This window comes from Pinus tabuliformis, chromosome 3_2, assembly GCF_031772625.1.
Source record: "Pinus tabuliformis cultivar Carrire ecotype Pingquan chromosome 3_2, CPIR1, whole genome shotgun sequence".
Classification (NCBI taxonomy): Eukaryota; Viridiplantae; Streptophyta; class Pinopsida; order Pinales; family Pinaceae; genus Pinus; species Pinus tabuliformis.
This window is the reverse complement of record NC_142302.1, coordinates 28,446,158-28,471,297: the sequence shown is the minus strand read 5'-3', so window position 1 is coordinate 28,471,297 and position 25,140 is coordinate 28,446,158. Positions and strand designations below refer to the sequence as shown.

At 42.6% G+C, this 25,140-nt stretch overlaps 1 pseudogene; it reads right to left on the bottom strand.

Annotated features, from left to right (window-relative positions):
• Positions 1–21,190, bottom strand: part of LOC149179650 (3-ketoacyl-CoA thiolase 2, peroxisomal-like) — a 38,458-nt pseudogene extending 17,268 nt beyond the window's left edge.
• Between the last annotated feature and the right edge of the window lie 3,950 nt (positions 21,191–25,140).

Below are 25,140 nucleotides of genomic sequence, written 5' to 3'. Positions count from 1 at the left end.
GAAGTGGCCTCACCTTCCAGCTGCATTTTCTCCTGAAAGGGTTTCCCATAGGGAATATCTTGTGCTTTATGTGAGTGTGAACTTATTTTTTCCTTCTCTACTTTTCTGGATAATTTCCATTCGCATGCAACACTAATTATAGTAAGATCTATAGATTTAGAATTTTAATAAAACTGTAATAGTGTAAAATTTCAGTATTTTAATATATTATTATCAGATATGTTGTGATTAACCATCCATTGGAATGTCCATGTCAGTTTACAGATAAGTCAATGTTCAATAATCACCATTTTGTTTGTGGTCATCCAAAAACCACCACATGTTTATGGTTTCCCTTAAACCACCATTTGGTAGACGACTTACAACTTTTGTGAGACATCACTTTGTGGTCATGATCTTTAAACGACCATTAAAGGGCTCTTTCATTTTGTAGAAGACGTCAAATTCTAGCTAGATTCAAAAAATTTCTGGGGATTGCTTCAAAGCAAGTTCCAAAGTAGGTCTTGAACTTTAAATCACCATTTAGTGGAAGACTTTCGCTTCTACTACCCATTTGGCTCATGGTATTCCTTTAACCACCAGATTCAGAGAACATGATTCAGGTGCATTAGGTCAAGCACATAAAAATGATAAGTTATTAAATTCAGACAAACAATCTAGCAATGTGATGGATTGATCACATGCCATGGCTAGAACATTTTAAAGTTTATTTGTGAAAAGTTTTTGATATTTAGTTAATATTAGTTTGGAATATCTAGTTAAAATAAATGATTTAATAGCTAGTAGGTAGTTAGAGATAAGGGAAATTGGTTCACATATGTGAACTCATTTCTTGGAAAATTTATTTTAGTTTTTAGGGAGGAGTAACATTTTCTGGAAGTTTTTTTGGTGTGGGAGAGAGGTACACTATTCTATTCTCTGTGTGAGACTGAAGTTAATGGAGATATAAGTTAATACATCCATGATATCGATTTGTGGGAATTGATCCTCAATTTGTGTGAATCCGTGAGAGTTGGATGTAGCATGTGGAGTTAGTTGTTAACTGAACAAAATTCTTAGACAAGTTATTTTAATTAGCAAATTGAATTTGTAAGTGTGTGTGAGATAGTTATTTGCATATGCATTTGTGAGGTTTGTGAACCATAATATTAATATCTGAAGATTGAAATTGATTTGGTCTTTAAATTACTGTGTTGAACGAGGAATTCATGCACTGCATTCTCTCTGTTCTTTACATTTGGATGAGACTAAAATATAGACCTAGAGAACCATATTACAGTTAATATTTTAATCAAAATTTTCATCAAATCTTTTGTATTGGAAGAAGTCATTTACATTACAGGTTCGAGAATACAGATCACTCTTTATCAAGCCAACAGAAGAAGGGAAATTTGTAAGGGAAAATCGTCATCAAAATTGCAGGTCATTTTCTGATCAAAGGAAAACGGAATTCAAAATTCCACGATATGGGTTTTGTGCAAAGCAAGGTCTATTTGGAAATACGTGATCGATTTTCCAAAAAGATCCTTGGTTGGGGAGTTCCAAAGTGATCTTTAAACTATGTTTTTACAGATTGTGTGAGTGGGAAAAAACGACTTGTTGTTCCCTTACACCAACACCTGTGTTTTGTTTTTACAGACTGTGCAACTAAAAAAAACAACTTCTTGTTCCCTTGTACCAATCCTTGTTGTTTGTAGAGATAGTAGCCATCAATTTGTGCTTGTTGTTCCCTTGCACCAATGCCTATGGTTTATAGAGATAACAATCATCAATATGTGCTTGTTGTTCCCTTGCACCAATGCTTGTGGTTTGCAGAGATAACAACCATCAATTTGTGGTATTAGAGCCTTAACGTTGTGGTCTCTATAGTATAGACAGATGAATAGGTGAGTAGGAAGGGCAAGAGGTCACGGAGGCAAACGTGCGGGTAATTTAGAACTTCGGGAAGAGATAAGGAGACTACAAGTTCGGTTAGAAGCCATGGAAGTTAGGAGAAAACGAGATCCTAAAGGTGGAGATGTTAGTGAGGTTGAAGAAGAACTTGAATAAGAAGGGGCAACACCCGTTGAATAAGTTGTTGAGAGCAGTATTGGGATCAGCTTCAAGGCTAAAGCTCGAAATCTCTATTTATGATGGCTTTTTGAAATATGAGAATATAATAGATTGGATCAATGAGATGGACAAGTATTTTGAGTACGAGGAAATTGACGAGGATAAGAGAATCAAGTTTGTTGTGACAAGGTTGAAAGACCATGCTACACTATGGTGGGACAATGTACAGGTTGAAAGAAGGAAGAAGGACAAACCATTCATGAAGAGTTGGGATAGAATGGTGGCAAATATGAAGAGTAAGTTCTTGCCAAAGGATTACTAGCTAACTCTTTACAAACATATGAAAAATATTAAACAAAATATGATGATAGTGAGGGACTAAACCGAAGAGTTTTACAAGGTGAATTTGAGAGCAGGCTATGTAGAAGATACCTGGGAGAAGACAAAAAGGTATATCAATGGTTTTAAGTTAGATATCCAAGATGAAATCAACATACTTTCACAAAGGACAATAGAGGGAGCATACCAATGCACCTTGAAGGCAGAAGAAAAGAAAGTTAGGAAGCAAAGCTCTGACAGAGGAAGTGGTTTTTCCAAGGGGAAAGGATAGACAAATGGAAGAGGAAATTGTCTTGTGTAAAAGAATGATGAAGGAAACTCAAATAAACAAGGGCAGTCAGAGAAAGAAGGTGGAAGCAGAGGAGGAAGACCTTACCAGAGAGGTAGAGGTAGAGGAAGAGGCAGAGAGACTATCTACCGATGTTACAGATGTAACAAATTGGGTCACCAATCTTTTGAATGTCCTAAGAATTATAATACGGGATAGCGAAGTTCATACATAGCTCAAACTAAAGTATTAGAGGCACAAGTACCTGAGGTAGAGAATGTGCCAGAGTCTGGAGAGGTGTTGATGATGCACAAAGTCCTGTTAAAACCAACAAAGGAGACTATTTAACTAATCCAAAATAAATCCTTATTCAAGACAATGTGTAAGGAAAAAGGAAAATTATCCAAATTGGTGATTGACAGTGGAAATACGGACAATCTAGTCTCCCAAGAAATGGTGGAAAATTGGGATTGAAAAATATTAAGAACCCCACACCTTATAAGGTATTGTGGTTGCCAAAAGGACACCCATTGTTGGTGCATGAACAAAGTGAACTTGAATTTCAGATAGGTGGGTATAAAGACAAGGTGCTCTGGGACATAATGCCAATGGATTCTTGTCACATTTTTTGGGTCGCCCATGGAAGTTTGATAGGAAGGTGACACATGATGTAGAGAGAAATTATTATAAGTTTGAAAAGGATGGCATCAAGTGTTGGGCATGGAATCCCCCCATAGCATGCTTTGGGGCTCAAAGCCCAAGTTTTGGTCAAACGTATTGTAAGACTCCACGAATTTCGGACACGAAGTATAGGTTAAAGTCATAGGGTTGTCCACCCTAAGTATTGTAAAGTAATGTAATGACATGTCGGCCTACCCATGGTCCGCAGACCATGGGATTGTATAAATAGAGCGAGGCTCTAAGTTGTAAAGAGGAGAGAAGAAGCTGAGTAGCAAAGATAGAGAATAAAGTAAGAGTCTAAGTATATCAGGTCATAGTAGTAGGAAGAGGCTCTGCAGCTGAGAGTGCAGAGCCCTAGTAGAGTCCGCAGCTGAGTTCGTGGACCCCTACAACTGAGTGCGTAGGGCGGTGTCGAGTTTGTAATCTTAAACAAAGAATAATAAAGAGAAGTCAATTCCAATTTATGTGCATCTTCTTGTGTATTGTCTTCTTTACATTTATACTGTTTTGTTTAACGCGCGCACTTATATCATTGCTAGATAAACTGTTAATTATCACTAGTCTTACACAGATAAGCTAAGTAATCGGGTAATAACAAGGTAAAGAGTAAGGAACTTGGGTATAATATGGATCGTGCCTTGAGTAGGGCTGCGTGAAGGAAACATTGCAGGTTGCGCAGGGCTAATAGGTGCGCATAGCGACATGCGCACAGGGTCAAACCACAAAACCCCAGAAGCTCATCAGGCATCCCCAGGGTGCGGAAACCTGGTTCTAGCACCCTCCCATACTACCTCGGGTGATACCTCAGTCTGCACTCCGTGGACTATTGCCGAAAGGGATAGTAGTACTGGGATTTGCTTGGCTAAATCACCTCTGAACCTGGGTCATGCCCATACAAGCCAACAAATGGTTTCATTGCTAGGATCGGGATCTGCATAAGGGATGTCTGATGTCGTGCCACTGGAATCAAACAAAGAAATAAATTGAAGGGTGGTTGGATAAGAAGATTCACGAGTTTGCGGAAAAGGAAAATAGAAGTCCGTGAGTATCTAAGGATCAGTGGTTGGAGCGCTACTTGTATAGGGAAATCCAAGAAATTTTCTTCGCATCCTTTCCTTCTGAGCTATATGAGTGGATCGCGAAGCTAGCAGATAGTCAGGGAAGGTGTAAGCTCGACAAAATAATTATGTGGACTCCGGAATTAGTGCATATACTAGAAGCGTCAGGAGATAAGATCGAGCGAGCTATGGACCATTGGCTCGACCGAGCTATAGGAGGATTTATCACTGAGTTCACGGTAGACACGACCATCAGCTATAGTGAGGCGGAGCGATGTTTCCTCAAGTGACCGCGAGGTAAGTATATTAAATCTTTGAACACTTGGATTAAGATGTTATTGTGTGAAAAGCGGGTTATGTGAATAAATTAATGTTTGGGACTACGCAAAGTGGGAAGATCTATAGAAGCAGAAGTAGTGAAGAATTAGAAACCAGTCCCTTAATTTCCCCCTCATGGGAGAGTGAGGAAGAGCTCGCAAAAGTCTCTCTGAGAAGTGCAGTTAGTATGATCAGGCAACGTATTCTACTTTTACCACCTCCACCTCCACCCACCCCACCTCCGCCACCACCATAGTTCAATATGGTGAGTACGATCAAACTACCAGTATTCAGAGGAGTGAGGCATGAAGATCCGAACCAATTCTGGTTCATGGTAAGAGCAGTATGGGAAGCAAAAGGCGTCACGGATGAAAATATCAAGAAGGATATGCTGGTGAGCGCATTGCAGGATCGCCCATTAACATGGTACATCAAGCATTCTAATGACCATCCAAATGCAGGAATCATAGGAAATCCAGAAACAAAATCCATCATCGGGTTTAAGGAGATCACAATGCCCCCGGGTGAGACCCCCTGGGATCTGGACCAAAGATTGAAGGGTATAATTCGTGAAGCCAACATGACGTTGACAGATGAACAACGCTGCACATGGTTTGTAGCATCACTAACACTGCACTTAAGGATGGCTTTGTGACAGTAAAAACTTTCCACCCAAGCTGAATCTTTGGAGATGGCGATGAGATTGCATGAGACCCCTATGCAAGACCTTGGTCTGGGAGTCCAAAAAATCCATGTGCAACTACAAAACCTTTGTCTAGAAATGTAGAGTTTGAAACAGGATAGGACACCTCGGCTAGAGGCGCGTGAGGAGGTATGGTGCATAAAATGCAAAGGCCAGGGGCATGACAAGGACCACTATCTAGAGTTTGCAAATTATTTGGTAGGAGGAGGGCCGATGCCATTAAGACCTGAGGCACAAGTAGGACCGAGCGTGGTGCCTGCGTTATTGTGCGCAATCTGTCAGATAGGAGGAAAACACACTACAGATAATTGTCATCTATTGCAGAAGTACACGCAGACGTCCCAACAATTGTTTTGTAACTTCTACAGGTCAGTATACCATGATGATCGCACCTACAGAAGCTATGAACTAATGATGAATCAGACTCCTGCCTATAGGGTGCAGACTGAAACGCGAACCCTCGACCCAAATGCAGGAATGGCGCATGCTGGATTTCAGGGGCACGGTCGAGTTCGAGGTGGAATGGGACCAAGAATGGGTCGCAGACAGTTAATTTGTTATAATTGTGCAGGACTAGGGCACTATGCCCGCGATTGTACAAACCCGACCAGAACATCATGTTTGTATTATACTCAGTTTGATCATGAGGTAGAAGACTACCCTACACTAATAGTGAGACTGCATGAAAAAGGGGTACTGCAGCCCCCTTTGACTCAGAATTTGTAGGTGATGAGGTCTGCACCACGTGAGGAAGACCCGAATGTAAACATGATGCTCAGGAGTGGTATGAACACTAGCGATGATAAAGGTAGGCAGTTAGAAGAAAGTGTGTGGGTTCACAAGGCTCCTACAAAGGAACCCGAATTTGATTTAGAATGCGCAAAGGAGACATTCATTGAAGCTAAGAAGGGCTTCACGAAGGCCTCCACTTTAGGTAGTAAGGATAAATTAGAACTAGGTATGTATCCTTCAATGCTCACTACCTTTCTGGAGACATGCATGAAACTACTACACGACAGCAAGATAGTAAACAGGCTACAGGAACTTATCACTAGGTGCGCGGGGTCAGGAGAACTATGCATGGTTCGGAAACTGGGAAAGCATGCATTACGCACAGGAAGGGAAATGAGGTTGACTGCGCAAATTGATGAATGTGAAATGGATTAGGTAATCTTAGATCTTGGATCGAACATGAATGTATTGCCAAAATAAACATGGGAACACATGGGCAGACCCATGCTACAGTGGTCTCCTATTCAGTTACGAATGGCGAACCAACAAAAGATCTTGCCCATGGGAAGATTGCAAGGGTAACAGTAGATATTGAAGGTACGAGTGTGCAAGAAGATTTTGAAGTGATAGAGATTGTCAATGATAGTAATCCCTATCCCGCACTACTAGGAATAAACTGGGACACCGATATGAATGGAGTCATAAATATGAAGAAGCGCAAAATGATCTTTGAGAAAAAGTCACTACGCATAGTAGTATCACTATATCCAGCTGAAGGAGCACGATACACTGAACCAGTGCACGATGACGATATCGATTGTATTTACAAGATAACTGCACGAGAATAGGATTGGGTGAATTCGATTGTAGATGGAAGGATTTTGTGGGGGTGTGAAAGCTCCTGCACTTCGGATTCAGACGAAGAGATAGAGCGATGGTAGAATTGGCTGCACGAAGTAACAATGCTTAATTGCAACATGATGGTTAGATCACTGCACTGTGTGATAAAAGAGGCAAGGGATTTGCTAACATATGATGGGTTGACAGCGGTGGATGAATTCATTAACGAATTTGAAAGCGCAGTACTAGAACAACAATGATTCGATGCGCTGAAGTGGGCACTATGCACAACGCCCACACGATGGTGGGGCATGCATCAAGGAAGTTTTGAGGACTGGTGCGGATGTAGAAGGATGATGTTCCTATGCTTTGGAAAACCCCATCTCAGAACATGAGGCAGTCAATAGGGGTGGAACAACTTGTGCGCCCACCTTTCTCGATGGGTACAGACATATGCTATACAGCTCGCACAAGTGCCCACCACTCCCAGAATAGAGAAGCTGAAAAAATCGCAACAACAGGAAAGGCGCTGCGTGTTACCAATTATCCACAGAGAATCATTCGATAGGGTGTGCGGAGTACTGAACAGGGTTCACCAGGTGAGACGTACTGATTGAGACATGCGCGTACCAGTGGTTCGATGGGCCTATAGGACCATGTGCAAAATCCTAGCTGCAGAAAAAATTCCAAAGGTGTGGAACATAATAGATACCATAATTTCTAAAGAGAATGCAAAGAGGAACCTTTATGTAATATCTCCCACAGTTGTGATAGTGCGCGAAGACTAGGATGAAGAAATCACACAGTTATGCGAGGTTGAACACATAAAGATTCAGGAAGCCATTCGGCGAGGGAACCTTCAACTTTGCGAACTTGAAAAAGACCGGGTATGACTGAGGAAGAAAATAATTTTGATGGACCCCGAGATCAAGAGGCTGGAAAACGAGGTCAAGTAAGTGTCTCGTCGATAAACCAAGGATGAAAAGGCAAGGTGCGAATGATCATACCACTGAATTAGAAGATTGTCATCAAGAATTCATGTCTCTGCTACCATGGCTACGACCGCACCTCACCAAACACAGTAACCACGGGGGTGCACTACATATGATAGAATGTGCAATGCCAGCTGTCGCGAGGGAAATTGAGGATTTTTCATGGACTATATTGGAAGGAGAGTTGAAGCTTTGCACAGGTGGTGTGACCACCTGACTAGTCGTAGGAAGCACAGTCTCAGTGCTCCAGGCAGTTGAAAGAGAGCGCGGGACTATAAAAGAGTCTGTTTGGGAGTTGCATGATAAGGGAGGTGTGTGCAGAATCAGCATGTCACAAGGTTCGTGCCCGTGCACGGGGGGCTGTGCTATTGCGCGGGTAGGCTGGGAAGTGACCGTTGGTGTCATTGTTCATGACGGGATGTCCAATTTAAGGCAAAAGGAAGTGGGCGACAGGCATTTAAGACGCGAATTAAGTGCAAGATTTGGGACAATCTGTTGCCAAGAAAGCATTGATGACCCAGAATTGGGGGGAACGGTCGAATTTGAATTCAAAAGGCGCTATAAAACTCTAGGGGCTAGCCATGAGACAACACTTGTTCACTTGAGATTTGAGAAGTTGATTAGAGCAAAGAGTGTTGCGCGTCGATTGACATTCGAGCCCCAATTTTTGTGAACGACCACAGACAATTCAAACAATATGGCAGCTACCAGGAGAGGTTTGGGCTTTGCAGAAGGAACCACTGATGAGGCCGCATAGAACCCCATGGAACATGATGTTCCCGATGATACTGGGGTCACGCCAGAAATCCTGAAATCGCCTTGAATACCGAGGCCCAAGAAAGATAAGTAGGTAGTGGGACCAATCCACATGTCCCCGAGGAATCCGCAGTTTGGTAAGCTCTCAATGCAAGAAAAGGGCAAGGCTATCACCATTGAGACAGATGACAAGGAGGAGGACCTACAGGCTCTCGTCGATGAGATAGAGGAAGTAGAGGACATGGAAGAGGATATCCAACTAGTGTGCTCTGTAGCGAAATTGCCCGAGTACATCATGCTGTAGAAAGGGAAAACTAAGATACCAAAGGACATGGATGCCACCAAGAGCGCACTCCAGACCCCGCTCCTCCCTGATGGAATTGTGTTTAAGGGCTCGAACTTGGGCCATGTGCCCACAATGAAGTTTGAATATTGGGACCTCATGGATAGCGAGAAGTTCCCACACTTAGAGATAGAGAGCCTTATGAAGTAGAGAACGAAGGGGACAGTCACAACATTAGAGCCACGAAAATGGCTACGCGGTGTGGAGAAGGCCGGATTGCTTCATCTATTGTGGATTCCACACTTTCGCCATGCGCCCATCACTATTTTTGTCATCAGGAAGTTGCGTTTCCCGGTGCACGATGGGTACTTATGGCTGGAGGAGCCTATTCCCGTCACGGCGGGCCTCATCCACAGAATTTCTTGGCTTCCCTATAAGGGACAGGACCCCGCGGCAAGAGCAGGAAAAAGTGGAGATTTGGCTCTCACAGAGGCCATGAAGAAAAAATATAAGCTCGAGAAGAAAAATAGGGGTTACGCAATTAGCAGCATCAAAGGTAAAGGGGTGCACGTAGCCACCCAACTCCTGGCCGGGAAGGTAATGAGAAAATGTCGCGGGGATGAGGTACCATCACCGGTAGTTGTGTTGGCCGAACAATGTGTAGAGGGGGTCCAATTCAACTGGGCTGAGTTCCTCTGCGAGGAATTCTTGACCGACTGCAACGAAGCCCAGGAGTAGGGCAAGACCTTCCATTACGCGTGGTTTCTCTTATCCATTTTTCTAGTAGTGGGGTAACTGTTGGAGGACAGTCAGTTCCTGAGCATTGAGCTGGACTTACCGTAGGCTGCAAAGTATGCATCACTCTGGGCTACCAAAGACATGAAGTAGATTCGCGAGACAAAGATCTTTTGGGTGCTCATGGAGGAAAGCGTTCGATGTGGATTAATAGGTGGCCGCGCCTGTCCCCCATAGTGTACAACAGTCTGTGGAGCTTTGCAGAATTCAAGGCGGACATGCACAACATCTACATCAAGGCACAAAAGGATCCGGTGCAACAGTGGACCAGGGTCCCATTCATCGCCACTAATGATGCAATTTTTATAGTGCTAGAACCATGGCATCTCGAGTGGTGTGCCCTGGATTTGGTGGACCTGGATAGGACAACAGCACAAAAATGAAAGGATGAGGCCAAGTTGTGCATCACGAAGTTGGATGAGAAGAGGTGAAATGAAAAAGCGGCAGCAAAGGTAAGGGTAATCTGCGAGGCAACAAAGGCAGCCGCGGAGTAGGCAAAGGCCGCCGAAGTCGCAGTAGCAGCGCAGACTACAGGGGCCACAACAAAACTGGAAGAGGAGGCCCAGGAATTGTCTATGGGACAGGAGGTAGAGGTCATAGACTTGGCAGAAGAAGGCGCGGACCTAGGCACAACTTCCACCTAATTGAAAAAGTTTGGCATCATAGAGAGATTGGGTCCACGGAAAAAGGTCAAGGCCTCCAAATTGGCCATCGACCTAATCATGTTAACGGAAGGTGACCTCTACGACATTAGAAACACGGTTCACGAGGTCACCAAGGAAGCTCTCCAAGAAGCAATGTCCAAGTAGCAGACTGTGTTGGGGCCCCTAAGGGTGGAGCTGCAGGAACTACATGTGCAGCCCCCATAGGAAGGAACCGTAGCCACCTATGGTGTAGTAGGCACATCAACAGAGGAGTAGTTGCTACGTGAAAATATGGCCAACACCATAGTGCTACTGGAAGGGGTGGTAATAGATAAAAATGAGACCGACAGAGCTGCGGTTGGCAGGATCAAGGGACTTGGCCTTAATTTGGCTGCCCTTCCGCGATACACACTGTACCAACTGCAGGATGGCATAACAGTAGAGCTCTGCGCTAGGGAGGGCCACGCGATTCAAGTGATGAGTGAGCAAAAGATCAACATCGAATAGCTCAGCCTGCAGCATGACGAACTGGTTTAAAAAAACTAGCAGATAGTGCAGACAGTTGATGAAGCATGCCGATGAGTCCCAGAGTTGTCCATCGCCGCAGAACTACCAACAGAAATGTGGATCCATTGTCTGGTAAGTGGAGTCTGAAACTCATGCAAGGAAACAATGCATGTGCAACTGGAGCTGAATCTCTAGATTTCTGAGCTGCGGTTGAAGGCGCAGCCTTCCACTCCCCTAGAAGTTAGAGAGCAGCGCATTAGCGCTATCCAAATAGGATTGGAAGAAATTGGACGGGTAGTGCAGGACTATACCGGTATGTTGGACCAAGCCTATGGCGTCCTCACATCCTTACAAGAGGACCCTGACATACAGCGCTTGGAAATAGAGGCGCACGAGCTTCAGGAGTAGTACGATAGTGTAAGGGGAATTGAGAAGACAATCGTCCTCACTCAACGACTGGCAAAGATGCAGTAAGCAAGGGCACTCAAAGAGTAGGTGGATGCTGCAACACAGAAGGAGGCACTTCTCAAAGTGTGCGTCCAGCCATGGATTGATGAGGCCTTCACCATTACGGCATATATCGAGGGCAAGCTCACACAGATGCAGGGGCTCTACGTGTGAAGGCAGTGATTTGAGCCTCACAAAGAAGCATCGAAAGAGTGCATGCAACAGGTCCAACAAACCGCAGAATAGTGCGTCGTGGACCTCCGAGTAGTACGGGGCCAGTTGGAGGGGCCCTGCGCCAAGATTGCCGCACCAACAAAGTGACTCAGGGACGCATCACGATGATTGTGTTGGGGGCCTATTGGGCATGGAATCCCCCCACAACATGTTTTGGGGCTCAAAGCCCAGGTTTTGGTCAAATGTATTGTAAGACTCCGTGAATTGCGAGCGCAGAGCGCGAAGTATAGGATAAAGTCATAGGGTTGTTTGCCCTAAGTATTGTAAAGTAATATAATGTCATGTCAGCCTACCCATGGTCCGTGGACCATGGGATTGTATAAATAGAGTGAGGCTCTAAGTTGTAAAGAGGAGCGAAGAAGATGAGTAGCGAAGATAGAACATAGAATAAGAGTCTAAGTATATCAGGTCATAGTAGTAGGAATAGGCTCTGCAGCTGAGTTCGTAGAAGCCTAGTAGAGTCCGCAGTTGAGTGCACGGACCCCTACAGCTGAGTGCGTAGGGTGGTGTCAAGTCTGTAATCTTGAACAAAGAATAATAAAGAGAAGTTGACTCCATTTTCTATGCATCTTCTTATGTATTGTATTCTTTACATTCATACTGTTTTGTTTACCGTGTGCACTTATATGATTGCTGGATATACTGTTAATTATCACTAGTCTTACACATATAAGTTAAGTAATCGGGTAATAACAGGGTAAAGAGTAAGGAACTTGGGTATAATACGGATCGCACCTCGAGTACGGCTGCGCAAAGGCAACATCGCAAGTTGCAAGGGGCTAATAGGTGCACGTAGCGACGTGCGGCAAGGTCAAACTGCAAAACCCCAGAAGCTCATCAAACATCCCTAGGGTGCGGAAACCTGGTTCTAGCACCCTCCCATACTACTTCGGGTGAGACCTCAGTCTGCGCTCCATGGACTATTGCTGAAAGGGCTAGTAGTACCAGGATTTGCTTGGCTAAATCACCTCTGAACCTGGGTCAAGCCCATACAAGGCAACATCAAGCACACTCTTGTACCATTGAAAGAGGAAGGTACAACTGAAACAAGCAGCCCAAAATCATTGTTGCTTAATGGAAAGGAATTTCTACAACATATGGAAGAAGAAGAGGTAAGCTATGTAGTGGTTTGCAACCCAAAGGTAGTACTTCTTCACACTGAAATTGTAGATTTACCTATTGAAGTTCAAGAGTTGTTGCATGTGTTTCATGATATTGTAGTGGATGAATTGCCAAGTGATTTTCCACCCAAAAGAAGCATCAGCCATCACATAGACTTGATATCGGGAGAAAGTCTTCCGAACAAGGATGCATATCAAATGACACCCAAAGAGAATGAGGAAGTGAGGAAGCAAGTCCAAGAATTGTTGGACAAAGGACTAATAAAAGAAAGTTTGAGTCTCTGTGCCGTACCTACAGTACTAAGTCCAAAGAAGGGTGGGGAATGTGCACTGACTCTATGGAAATCAACAAGATCACTATTCATTACAGGTTTACATTGCCACGGATGGACGATATAATGGATTTCTTGGGTGGGGCAACTTACTTCTCAAATATTGACCTGAAAAGTGGTTATCATCAAATTCAGATCAGAGAAGGAGACAAGTGGAAGACAACTTTCAAGACCAATGAAGGCTTGTACGAGTGGATGGTCATGCGATTTGGCTTTTCAAATGCACCCAATACCTTTATGCGGCTGATGAATGAAGTCTTGAAAGAGTTCATTGGTAAGTTTGTCATTGTTTACTTGGATGACATTTTAATTTTTAGTCAAACTAAAGAAGATCACTTGAGACATTTGAAGTATGTTTTAGAGAGATTCCAGCAAGAAAAGCTATTGATTAACATGAAGAAGTGTTATTTTATGAAGAGTGAGATTGTATACTTTGGTTTTGTCATTTCTAAGGATGGCTTGAAAATGGATCCAGAGAAGATAGAGGCAATTGTAAATTGGCCCTCACCTAAGAAAATTTTTGAGGTGAGAAGTTTTCATGGCTTAACGAACTTCTACAAAGATTTATCAGGAATTTTAGTGGAATTTATGCACCTATCATTAACACCATCAAGAATAATAGGAAACCATTTTATTGGACAACAACAGTAGAAAAAGAATTTCAACTATTGAAGAAGAAGATCATTGAGAAACTGGTGTTGAAGTTGTCAAACTTCAATCATCCCTTTCAAGTGAGATGTGATGCTACTGGGACAACCATTGGAGCTCTACTAAGCCAAGAATATAAGCCCGTTGCACATTTCAGCGAGAAGTTCAATGAGTGAAAACAAAAATCCTCTTCCTACGACAAAGAATTTTATGCGGTGGTTCCAGATTTGAAGCATTGGAGTCATTACTTGATGCCTAAGGAGTTTTTCTATACACAGATAATTATGCCTTACAATACAATATGCAGCAACATAAGTTAAATCATAAACATGCAAAGTAGGTGGAGTTATTTCAAAATTTCACTTCTGTTTTGAAGCACATTAGTGAGAAGGAAAATAAGGTTGTCGATGCCTTAAGTAGGAGATGCTTAATCATGCAGGAAAGTCAAATAATGTTGTCGATGCCTTGAGTAGGAGATGCTTAATCATACAGGAAGGTCAAATACAAATTTTAGGCTTTGATTATTTGAAGGACTTGTAAGAAATTAATGATGATTTTAAAGAATCTTTTGTAGTGTGTAAAAATCTAGTCAATAGGGACAACAGTCCATGTAAAGAGTTTATGTTTCAAGATGTGCTATTGTTCAAGAACAATCATCTATACATTTCCAATTTTTCAATGAGGGAAAACTTGGTCCAAGAAAATAATAATGGCGGGTTGGATGGATACTTTGGTGTTGAGAAATCACTTGGGTAGCTGAGTCACTTCTAGTTTTGGCGTAAGATGAAGGTAGTTGTTGGGAGCGGGATCCCCCAAGGGTAGTTTTGGGGCTAAAAGCCCATGTTTAAGTCAATTTTTGTAATATAATTCTAAATACGCCGCATTTTGTGGTCGCGGAGCATGAAGGTGTTATGTGTCAAAAAGGGTAGTCTGCCCTTAGTTTTGTAAAGTAAAGTTGGCTCTAAGAGACCTATCCATGGTCTGCGGACCATGGGATTGTATAAAAAGAGCTAAGCTCTAGGGATAGAAAAGACACACAATGTAATAGATTCATAGCTTTGGAGCAAGAAGTCTAAGTCTTGGGTCATAGCGTAGGTAGAGGCTCTGCAGTTGAGTGCGTAGAGGCCTAGGGTAGAAGTCAGTAGTTGAGTGCGTAGACCCCTGCAGCTGTGCGTGCAGGGCAGACAGAAGTTGTAACACTTGGAAGATATTAATAAAAGGATATATTCTACAATTTCAGTGTCTTTGTTCTGTTGATGTGTTTGGATATTTTATGTATGAATTTCCTTTATTATGATTATATGATGCGTGAATGAATGCAATTACATTGAATAATTGAACATGATTACAAATATCTACTTACATGGTGTTAAATTTATGTATTTTCTAAGATAAGAAAATCACTTAGAGTAATTGGGGAATCTACATGGCACACTGCCATAGCAGCACAAACGTACCTAAGAAACATGTTAGGGCTACGTGAAGGTTGATCATACCCTTTCGTAGTGGTATGAAAGAACGGAATAGAGGGCTCATCTTGTAAGCCTTTTAAGGAAGCAACCTCCACGAAGGCACAGATAGAAGGAATCAACTGACATCACAACCATCTCAGGGTGTAGAAACCTGGTTCCAGCATCCCCCCATACTACTTCGGGTGAGACTTCAGTCTGCGCTCCACGGGCTAATGCTAAAAGGGCCAGTAGTGTAGGGATTTGTTTGCCTAATTAACGCTGAACTTGGGTCAGACCCCCTCAAGCCAACAAATGGTTTCGTTGACGGGACCAGAATCTGCATAAGAGATGTGTGATGCCGTATCACTAGAATCCAACTAAGAAGGAGATCGGAGACTGGTTGGATAGGAAGATCCATGAATTCGCGGCACAGGGGAATAGAAACCCATGACTGACAAAGAAATAGTGGTTGGACAGATACCTGCATATAGAGATCCACGAGATATTTTTCTACTCCTTCCCTATTGAGCTATATGAGTGGCTCACAAAGCTAGCAGATAGCCAAGGAAGGTGGAAAATTGACGGTCCTATTGTGTGGACCGTGGAGCTAGTACAAAGGTTGGAAGCATCAGAGGATAATATCACCCGCGTTGTCGATCATTGGCTCAATCATGGGGATTTGTGACTGAATTCATGGTCGATACCTCAGTCAGCTACAATGAGTCAGAGTGGAAATTTTTCAAAGGACCACGAGGTAAGTACGTAAAATGTTTGAATATCTGGATTAAAATGCTATTGTGTGAAAAACAGGTTATGCAGCTACCTTGATGTTTTAGACTACATGAAGCGGAAAAACTTACAGGAATGAAGGAAAAAAAGGTCTGGAGTATAGTCCATTGGTTTCTCCTCCGCGAGGTGATGAGGAAGAAATAGTGAAGGTTTCTCCGTGAAGTGCTATTCAGTTACTAAGACAAGGATTCCTGCGAATACCACCTCCACCCACACCACCTCCAACTTCACCACCATCACCTCCAACTTCACTCATACCACCTCCACCTCCACCGCAGTTAAGTATGGAAAATACAATGAAGTTGCCTTTGTTCCAAGGCTTGGGAAATGAGGACCCAGACCAATTCTGATTCATTGTAAGGGCTGTATGGGAATCTCAAGGTGTTACAGTTTATCATATAAAGAAGGCGAAACAGGTTAGTGCTCTACAAGATCATGCGCTAACCTAGTATATTAAGTACTCTAATGATAACTCCAATGCTGGAGTAGCAGACATCCAGGAAGCACTGAATAGAGAATTTAGTAGGCCTAAATTTGAGGCGCAGTTGATTGTGGGATTCAAAGAGATCACGATGAAACTAGGTGAGACACCTTGGGAACTAGATCAGAGGTTGAAGTGTACAATCCACGAAGCCAACATGAATTTGACAGATGGACAACATCACGAGTGGTTTGTAGCTTCGCTACTACCACACTTAAGGAGTGCGTTGCGCAGTAGAAGATAACAACTCAGGCAGAGGCCTTGGAGATTTCCATGAGACTACATAAAACTCCGATGCAAGATCCAAATCTAGGAGTTCAGTAGATCCATGTGCTACTAAAGAATTTGCGCCTTGTGATGCAAAGTCTGAAGCAGGACAAGATGGTTTGAATAGAGGTGCGCGAGGAGGTATGGTGATTGAAATGCAAGAGTCAGGGTCATGAAAAATACCATTTCCTAGTCTTTGTAAACTATATTGCAGGAGGAGGACTGATGCCTTTAAGGCTATAAGCTCAAGCAGGACCTAGCGTGGGGCCTGCATTATGGTGGGCTATCTGTCAGGTAGCTGAAAAACATGCCTCAGGTAATTGTTACTTGTTACGTAAGTTGGTACAAGCACCACAACAACTGTTCTGCAACTTTTGTAGGTCGGTAGGACATGATGAGCGTGCTTGCAGGAGCTATGAATTGATGATGGATAGAACTCCCGCCTATAGGGTTCAAGTCAAAACACGACCACTTGACCAGAGTGCAGGGATGGTGTGGACAAGATTTCAGGGGCGCAAAAGAGGCTGAGGCGGAGAAGGACCTGGTAGAGGTCGAGGATAGTTTATTTACTACAATTGTGGAGGACCAAGACACTATGCTCGTGATTTCACTAATCCAATGTGTTCGTCGTGCAAGTATTGCACAGTGTTTGATCACGAAATAGAAGACTGTCCTATGTTGATAGCTAGGATATGTGACAAAGGGGTGCTACCACCTCTCCCGACTCAGAACTTGTAAATGATAAGGTTTGAGCGACGCGAAGAGGATCCAAATGTGAATATAGTGCTTTTTAGGATTCCAAGATACTCTCCTAGGTTGTGATTGGAGATTCCTGGTAACATATAATTTCAACTTATTGTTGCAAATGGATGAAGGGAAGGAATTATGCTTGTCCCAGCGAGATGACCACTTCTACTTCATTTCACTCCAGACATGTGTGAACAACCCTAGACTATAAGGCTTTAGACCACCAGCTACTCACATTTTAAGGATTGGGTGAATATGGAGAATACTGACCACACCGGCAGATGCACAAGACCATGTGATGGTTGGCTATAACTAGTAAAGAAGCATGCAAATCTAATCTACTAATGCACAGACAGGATGACAGCTCTCTGGCACTAGATGAAGAGAAACCTGAATAAATTATTCAATGATACATACAATATTTTAACACAGAGATAGGATGACAGCTACTCTAATGATAAACATCAAGAGCTCAAGAATACAGTGTATCGGGCACAACTTGGAACAAAGAAGAAATGGAAAGTGATCAATTAACAGCAAAAGAAGCTTGTATTAGCTGAAAATGAAGACGAGACACTGTGAGTGCCAAAATAGTTACAATCTCCAGAAGTTGAACTTTACATCAATACATCAACCATCAACCCTGATTACATCTTCTTTTTGGGTATATATAGAGTTTCATTACAAAGGAATTGGGCTGCTTAGGTATGGGTGGGTTATAATTGACCACCAACTGCATTTAACTGCCTGATGGAGTCCATGATTGTGCTTGCTTGCTTCAGTGGATAAATCTGATCTTTTCAGGTGCTCTGCTATCCTCTCAGGCCCCTAGAGTGTTCGTATCAATGAAGTTCCATAACTGCTAAATGTAGTTACATGCTCATGCTCTGTCCCTTTTCTCTTCACCCATACTGTCTATTAAATGTGGTTGTTGAGGAGCAACTGCAAATGGTACTAGTGAGCAGGTTGCCATCGTCCTTCAGGCACATGGAATGGTCAAGGGACGTGGATTGCGTGGTGAATGGACAAGTTGGATGAGGGAGAAATATTGGCCATCGGATCGGGAGAATAGATGGCGGAGATGGATTAGCGGATGGTATCGAAAGTGGTGGGAGCGGAGTGAATGTGGGTCATTGGATCTCAGGCAGAAAGATCCAACGGTGATCGGGCAGCCAAGGTGCACGGGAGTTATCAAGCGGGAACGGTAGGTTAAGTGGTAAGCGTTATTAATCGTACCGCCTTTGGGCATTGGGTGGTAAAAGGGCGAGGGCGTGCGATTCCATTTAGCACGTGACACGTAGCAGCGGAGGAGAGAGAAAAATGCTCTCCATCGCGCGCCAATGTTCCATCACGTTGTGAGCGTGAAATGTGCAAAGGTCATCTGATCTTGGCGGAGATGATTAGATGGTTGGGAAAAGAGTGCGCAAGTTGCTTTATCGGGCACGACAGGAGCCGTTAGATCAGTGGGAGGAGATCAACAGTGGGGAAATGATGGAGGGCCCTTTGGCGAGTGCGCGAGGGCATATGGGATGGTTTTATGAGGGTTTAGACTTTGTGCTCGGGGCTTAAGACAAAAAAGGGGTTTTATTTGTTTTTTAGAAGAAAAACAGAGGAAACGGAGGTGTAGGGAAAATGAGCGGGGCAAAGGAAAAGGCTAAGGGTGACCCTTATGAGCTTTCTTCAAGCATGGCTGAATGAACCAAGTTCATTTCTAACCTTCAAAAATCAGAGTTATGTAGCAGAGCTAACACTGGCTCCTTCTGGGGATGAAATCCTCCCTGTGAGGTCTCAAGAACGACAGACCATTGCCTTTCCTACAACAACCAGATTGGCAAAATTTCCTAGTGTTCCATTGGGCATGGAGTCTAATTAAGCCTACATTAAACTAATAAGACAATCATATTTACAACATTCAGGCGTGAAGACCTTAAACAACATAAATTTTCAAAAATCACCCATTAACTGGGCCATCAAAAACTGTCTCTCCTTCCATACTTTGCAGCATGAAAGTATTGTTCCCTTGGATCTGAGTGATGAAAAAAGGGCCAGTCCACAGAGCATCAAACTTCCCATGGTTGCCTTTCTTCTCTTTCAGTGCATCCCACTTAAGAACCAAGTCTCCAACCTGAAAACTATCCACCTTTGCCTTCCTGTCGAAGTCTTCCTTGATTCTCTTCTGATGTGTTGCAGACCTTTCAACTTGCTGATCCCGGATCTAATGTACTTATGCCAAGTCAGTGATTCTTTTTGCCATATTATCTTCCTCATTCTGCTCTTCTTGCAAGAAATTTGCCATAGGGAGGGTTAACTGAATTGGGAATACAGCCTCAGTGCCATATACCAGCTTGAATGGGGAATTCCCTGTGGATTTCTTGATGGTGACCCTATCAGCCCACAATGCATATTTGAGCTTTGAATCCCAGTTGCTTTTGTTGTCATCCAACAACTTTTTAATTATCCTTATCAGGATCTTATTGGAAGAATCTGCTAGGCCATTGCCTTGAGGGTAATATGAGGTGGAATGAACTAGCTTAATGCCCATTGAGTCACACATGTCCACCAACTCTTTTTCCCTGAAGGCTGCTGCATTATATGTAACTAATTTATGTGGATAGCGAAACCTGGTGAAGATATTCTCTGTAAAGAACTTCATGACCACATGATGATCAACCTTTCTTATAGGGATGGCCTCAATCCACTTAGTGAAGTAGTCAGTGGCTACTAAGATCCATCTGTGCTGGCCACTAGAATGTGGATTGATTTCTCCAATGAAATCCAAGCCCCACTGTTGAAAAGGACCACTAGCATGGATTGGCCTTAAGGGTAGGGATTTCAACTGTTGTTTTCCTTCAAATCTCTGGCACTTGTCACAAGATTTAACATATGGAAAAAAATCAGAAAACAAAGTGGGCCAGTAATACCCAGCCCTGAGGATCTTGTGAGCTGTGGTTCTCCAGTAGTGATTTCCTCCACAAATGCTGGAATGAAACTGATACATGACCTCCATGGATTGTTCTTTGTCCAAAAACCTTAGAAGGATTCCAGAAGGGTCCCTCCAATACAACAAGTTTTTATGAATGAAATACCTGTCTGCTCTAATTTTAATGGTTCTGGCTTGGCTTGAACATAGGCCTGCAAGGATTTTAGCTTGAGTAAAAATTGAGATATTGTAGAATACCATTCACAAGAAGCTAGATTTTCTGCCACTGACTGGCTCTGCCTTGGTTCAACTGTTTCTTTTGTCTGTCCATCTTCTGAAATTGTGCTTATGAGATTAATGTCCAGAATCCTGTAATTTTTCTCAGCCATTAATTTGGCAAGGCCCTAACCTCTGACCAGCTTGGTGGGCTTCAGCTCTATGTTGAATTCAATAAGCTTTGCAATCCATTTATCCCTTCTTCCATCAATGTCCGACTGCGTTAGGACATCTTTAACTGAAGCAGAGGGCACGTATGCAATTACCTTGGAGTGCAGAATGTAGATTCTGAAAGCTTTTGAGGATTTGATAAGAGCATAGGCCTGTTTTTCTATAATGCCATACTTCAGTTCAACATCCCTTAAGGTTTTGCTAAAGAATTCCATTGGATGCTCTGAACCTTCATCATCTTTCTGCAACATAACTGCTGCAAAGGTGTCATCTAAGGTAAACAAAAATATATGGAACTCCCTGCTGTAATTTGGACCGATCAAAGTAGGAGCCTCCATAATGGCTTTCTTGATGGATTCAAAAGATCTTCTTGCTTCCTCAGTCCATTTGATTTCTGATCCCTTTTTCAACATGGAGGTGATGTGTTTTACAAGTTCTGCAAAATTTGGAATAAACCTCCTTACAAAATTTATCTTGCCCAGAAAGGACTGGATATCCTTCTTTGATCTTGGGACAGACAAGGTTTGTATTGCTCTCACTCTTTCTGGGTCAATTTTGACACCTGTAGCAGAGACAATGTGTCCTAACAGCTTGCCCTCTTCTAAAGCAAACTGTGACTTTTTAGGATTGACTGATATCCCAAACCTTCTGCATTTCAGAAATACTTTCTTCAGGTGCTGCAAATGATCTTGATGGGTGTTGGAGTATACTATTATATCATCAAGGTAGATAAGGACAAACTTATCCTTCTCTCCTACAAACACTATATCCATAGCTCTCTAAAAGGTTGCTCCAGCATTCATCAACCCAAAAGGCATCTTGGAATACATAAAAGTGCCCCAAGGAGTGCTAAATGCAGTCTTCTCTTGATCATCTGGATGCGCAAAAACTTGATTATACCCTGAAAATCCATCCAGGAAAGACATTACTTTGGCCACTGAGACTTTCTACAACAAATGCTCCATCTTGGGTAGAGGATAATTGTCTTTCTTAGAGCAATTGTTTAATTTTCTGAAATCAACGCAGAGCCTGATTTCTCCACTTTTCTTCCTTACCACTTCCATGTTGGCTACCCATTTTGAATATCTGAGAGGGACTATTATTTTGGTAGCCAACAACTTCTTGATCTCCTTTTCAATCAGAGGAAGGAACAAAGGATTTACGGGTCTCAGCTTCTACTTGAAAGGGATGGTGACTTTCTCCAAGGGGATCTTATGCAGGATGATCTTTTTATCATACATTTTGAGGTCATTGTATTAGCAAACTGCTTCATCAAGGTGCAATATTCAGAACTTTGGGTGGCAGATAAATACGTGGATAGATTCACATACTTTGGATGTTCTGGGCTCCCTATGTTATGCTTATGAATTGCAAATTGATCTTCTTTTTGGGCACCCTTATAAGGCACATCATTATGGTCAGACAAATTTTCTAAGGGAACTAGGCCTTTAGGTATATGGTTGTTGGGTAGCTGGACAATGCTATCTTCGCTAATTTTGTTCCTTAGATGGGATTGGGGGCTTGCTTCTAAGACTTCGTTCTCTTGGTCAATTTGCATTTCAGAGAATTCATCAATGACTTGAAAAAACCTATTTACTTCATCATCATCTTCAAAAAATTTCCAATGTTGGACATTATCAGGCAAGGATGGTCTATATTTTATCTAAAATTCATAAACCAGTCTGGGGGGCATGGGAGGGATAAACATACTAGCAGACACAACAAGGGAATTGGCTAGCTGATTTTTGACTCTAGGGATATATGAGATACAAAAACTATCAAAAGAGTCTTTGAGTCTCCATACCTCATCTCTATATGCTTTCAACCTTGGGTGCTTTGCACGGAATGTTTTGTTCACTTGCCGAATGATGAGATCAACATCTCCATACACCTTTATGTTTCTGATCCCTCTATCTTTAGTTGCATTAAGGCCCAATATCAGAGCCTCATACTCTGCTATATTGTTGGTAACTTGAAAGGTCAACTTAAAAGACAGATGTGTGCTTTCTTGATTTGGAGATATCAGCACCACCCCCGCTCCTACAGTTTCCCTCGAACATGCTCCATCAAAGAACATCTCCTAAACCTGACCTACTTGCTCTTCCATGACCTAGTCTATCGATTTCCTGAGCTGCAATGAGGCCCTCTGAGACTCTTCAATTTGGAGAACACATCGTCCAAAATCAGTGTCCACAACATAGATGGGATGATTGGAAGGATTCTTCTCATCACTGATGATGTAGGCCAGTTGTGCTTCTCCGTACAGTCTCCTACTCTCTCCTCCAAAAACTGGGACAGTGGCATAAGATAAATCATTTTGTAATGTTCCACCTAGCCTCTTAATCCACCCTCTAGAAAGTAGCATACCAAACTTAGGGGGAACATCTGCCACCACAATATCTGTCATCATGCTCTTCATGGGCAGCTGAGTGAGGGTAATAGCCAAGTCTTTGATTAATCCCAGAAATTTTACCTTTCTTGAATCAAAGGAGAATAGATCATGATAAGGTCTGGTAATGTCAAGGCCTAACTCTTCCATGACAGCTTTGGGCATCAGATTATGGCTAGCACCAGTGTCCAACAAGCAGTTATGGAGGGTTTTGTCATGAATGGTCAAGGAGACATAGAATGATGGGGAGGTATTATCAGAGGGTTTAGTCATTGGGCTCAACACAACTGCAGGTTTATCATCTTGCAAATTTACATATTCATTGGACGCTTGTGAGGCTTTTAGCTCGAGGGCATCAAGGATAGGATTTCTAAATACCTCACTCTTTGCAAATTCTATCAGAGGTACCGATATTTTTAACTTCTGGACATCTGATTCAAAACTGAAAGGGGAAGGGAAATTGTCGAGGCCTCTTACCTCTTGAGTTGGAGCTTTGTGGGTGACAGGATCAGCTGCTGGCTTTTTCTGTTTGTTGATCTGCTGCTTTGTAGGGATAGTAGCTTTTTGGGCAGGATTCTCCTTGACCTCAAATTATACCTTTCTTGTTCATAAGTTTGTGGGACAACTTCTCTATCCCACTCTCGGCTGGTCTAATCATTGAGAAATGACTCTTCATAAGCAGCTAATGTAAAAAAGGCAGCATTGCCCTTGTCTTCCATGTAGTGAATTTCATCCTCTTCATCGAACTGTTCCTCCCCCATGACTATGCTCTGAAAAGGAGTCTTTCCTCTTTGTTCTTCATTAGTCTCCTTTCCTCTTTGAATGATCTACAATTGATCATTTTCTCTTCTGAAGGAGCTTGGATTTCTAGGAGCAAATGAATTAGGCAGCCTTGTCTTCCCAAGGCTCTGCTCAACCTTCAACTTGGATATCTCAGCGGCCAATGACTCTATCATCTTAGTCATTTTATCTAATTTGGGCTTTGAAGATGAAGAAGAGGTGAAAGCTTCACCTCTCTGCCTCCTTTTGTTAGCATAACCCTTGATTTTTTCTGCAGCCATGATATTAGATTCTACCTCTAGGGCTACATCCTACATTTCGACCAGAGTGGCACATCTTCTTTCTCTCAACAGCAAGCAAAAGTCAGAGTCAAATGAATTAGCATAGGTGAGTTTTGCAGAGGTGGGGTAGGCTTTACCTCAGCTGGTATCTTGCTATACATACAATTAAACCTTTTATTAAAATCAGATAATGACTCCACATTTTCTCTCTTGAGGTTTACAAACTCAGTATGGTAGTACAACAGGTCTTCATTATCTCCCGAATGCTTTAAAAATAGATCATCTAATGCTTCAATGTCTACTATGGACCTAGGGGTCAACTCTCTGAACCATTTTCTAGCCTCTCCATCAAGGCTCTAGACAAATACTCTCATCCACACATCATCTTCACTGATATCAAGGTTATCAGCATAACTGTAAAAAGATTCAAGGTGTTCTTCTGTTGTTACTCCCTCAGTACCAGTGAATTCAGGCTTGTATTTCTGGTATTCTCCTATACTAGTAGCTATGATTCTTTCCATATTAGTAGGAGCTTGTGGGCCTCCCATGACTGGGGTAGATGGACGGACATTGGCAGTTTGAAAGGTAGAGAGTTGTGAAATAAGTGATAGGGACAAAGGAATCTGATGGATTGTGTGGGAGGTTTTCTTTAGATTGCGACCCAAAGGGGAACTTAATGAACAAGGAGATTTATGGATCTCTGATATTATTTCTTCACTAACAATGATAGGCTCTAAATCTTCAAATTGTACATGCTCAGCTACAAGCCTCTCTTGCAGAGATGCATAAGATTGTTTAGGTTTACCTAATCCTGATGCTCCTTTCTGTGATGTTTCTC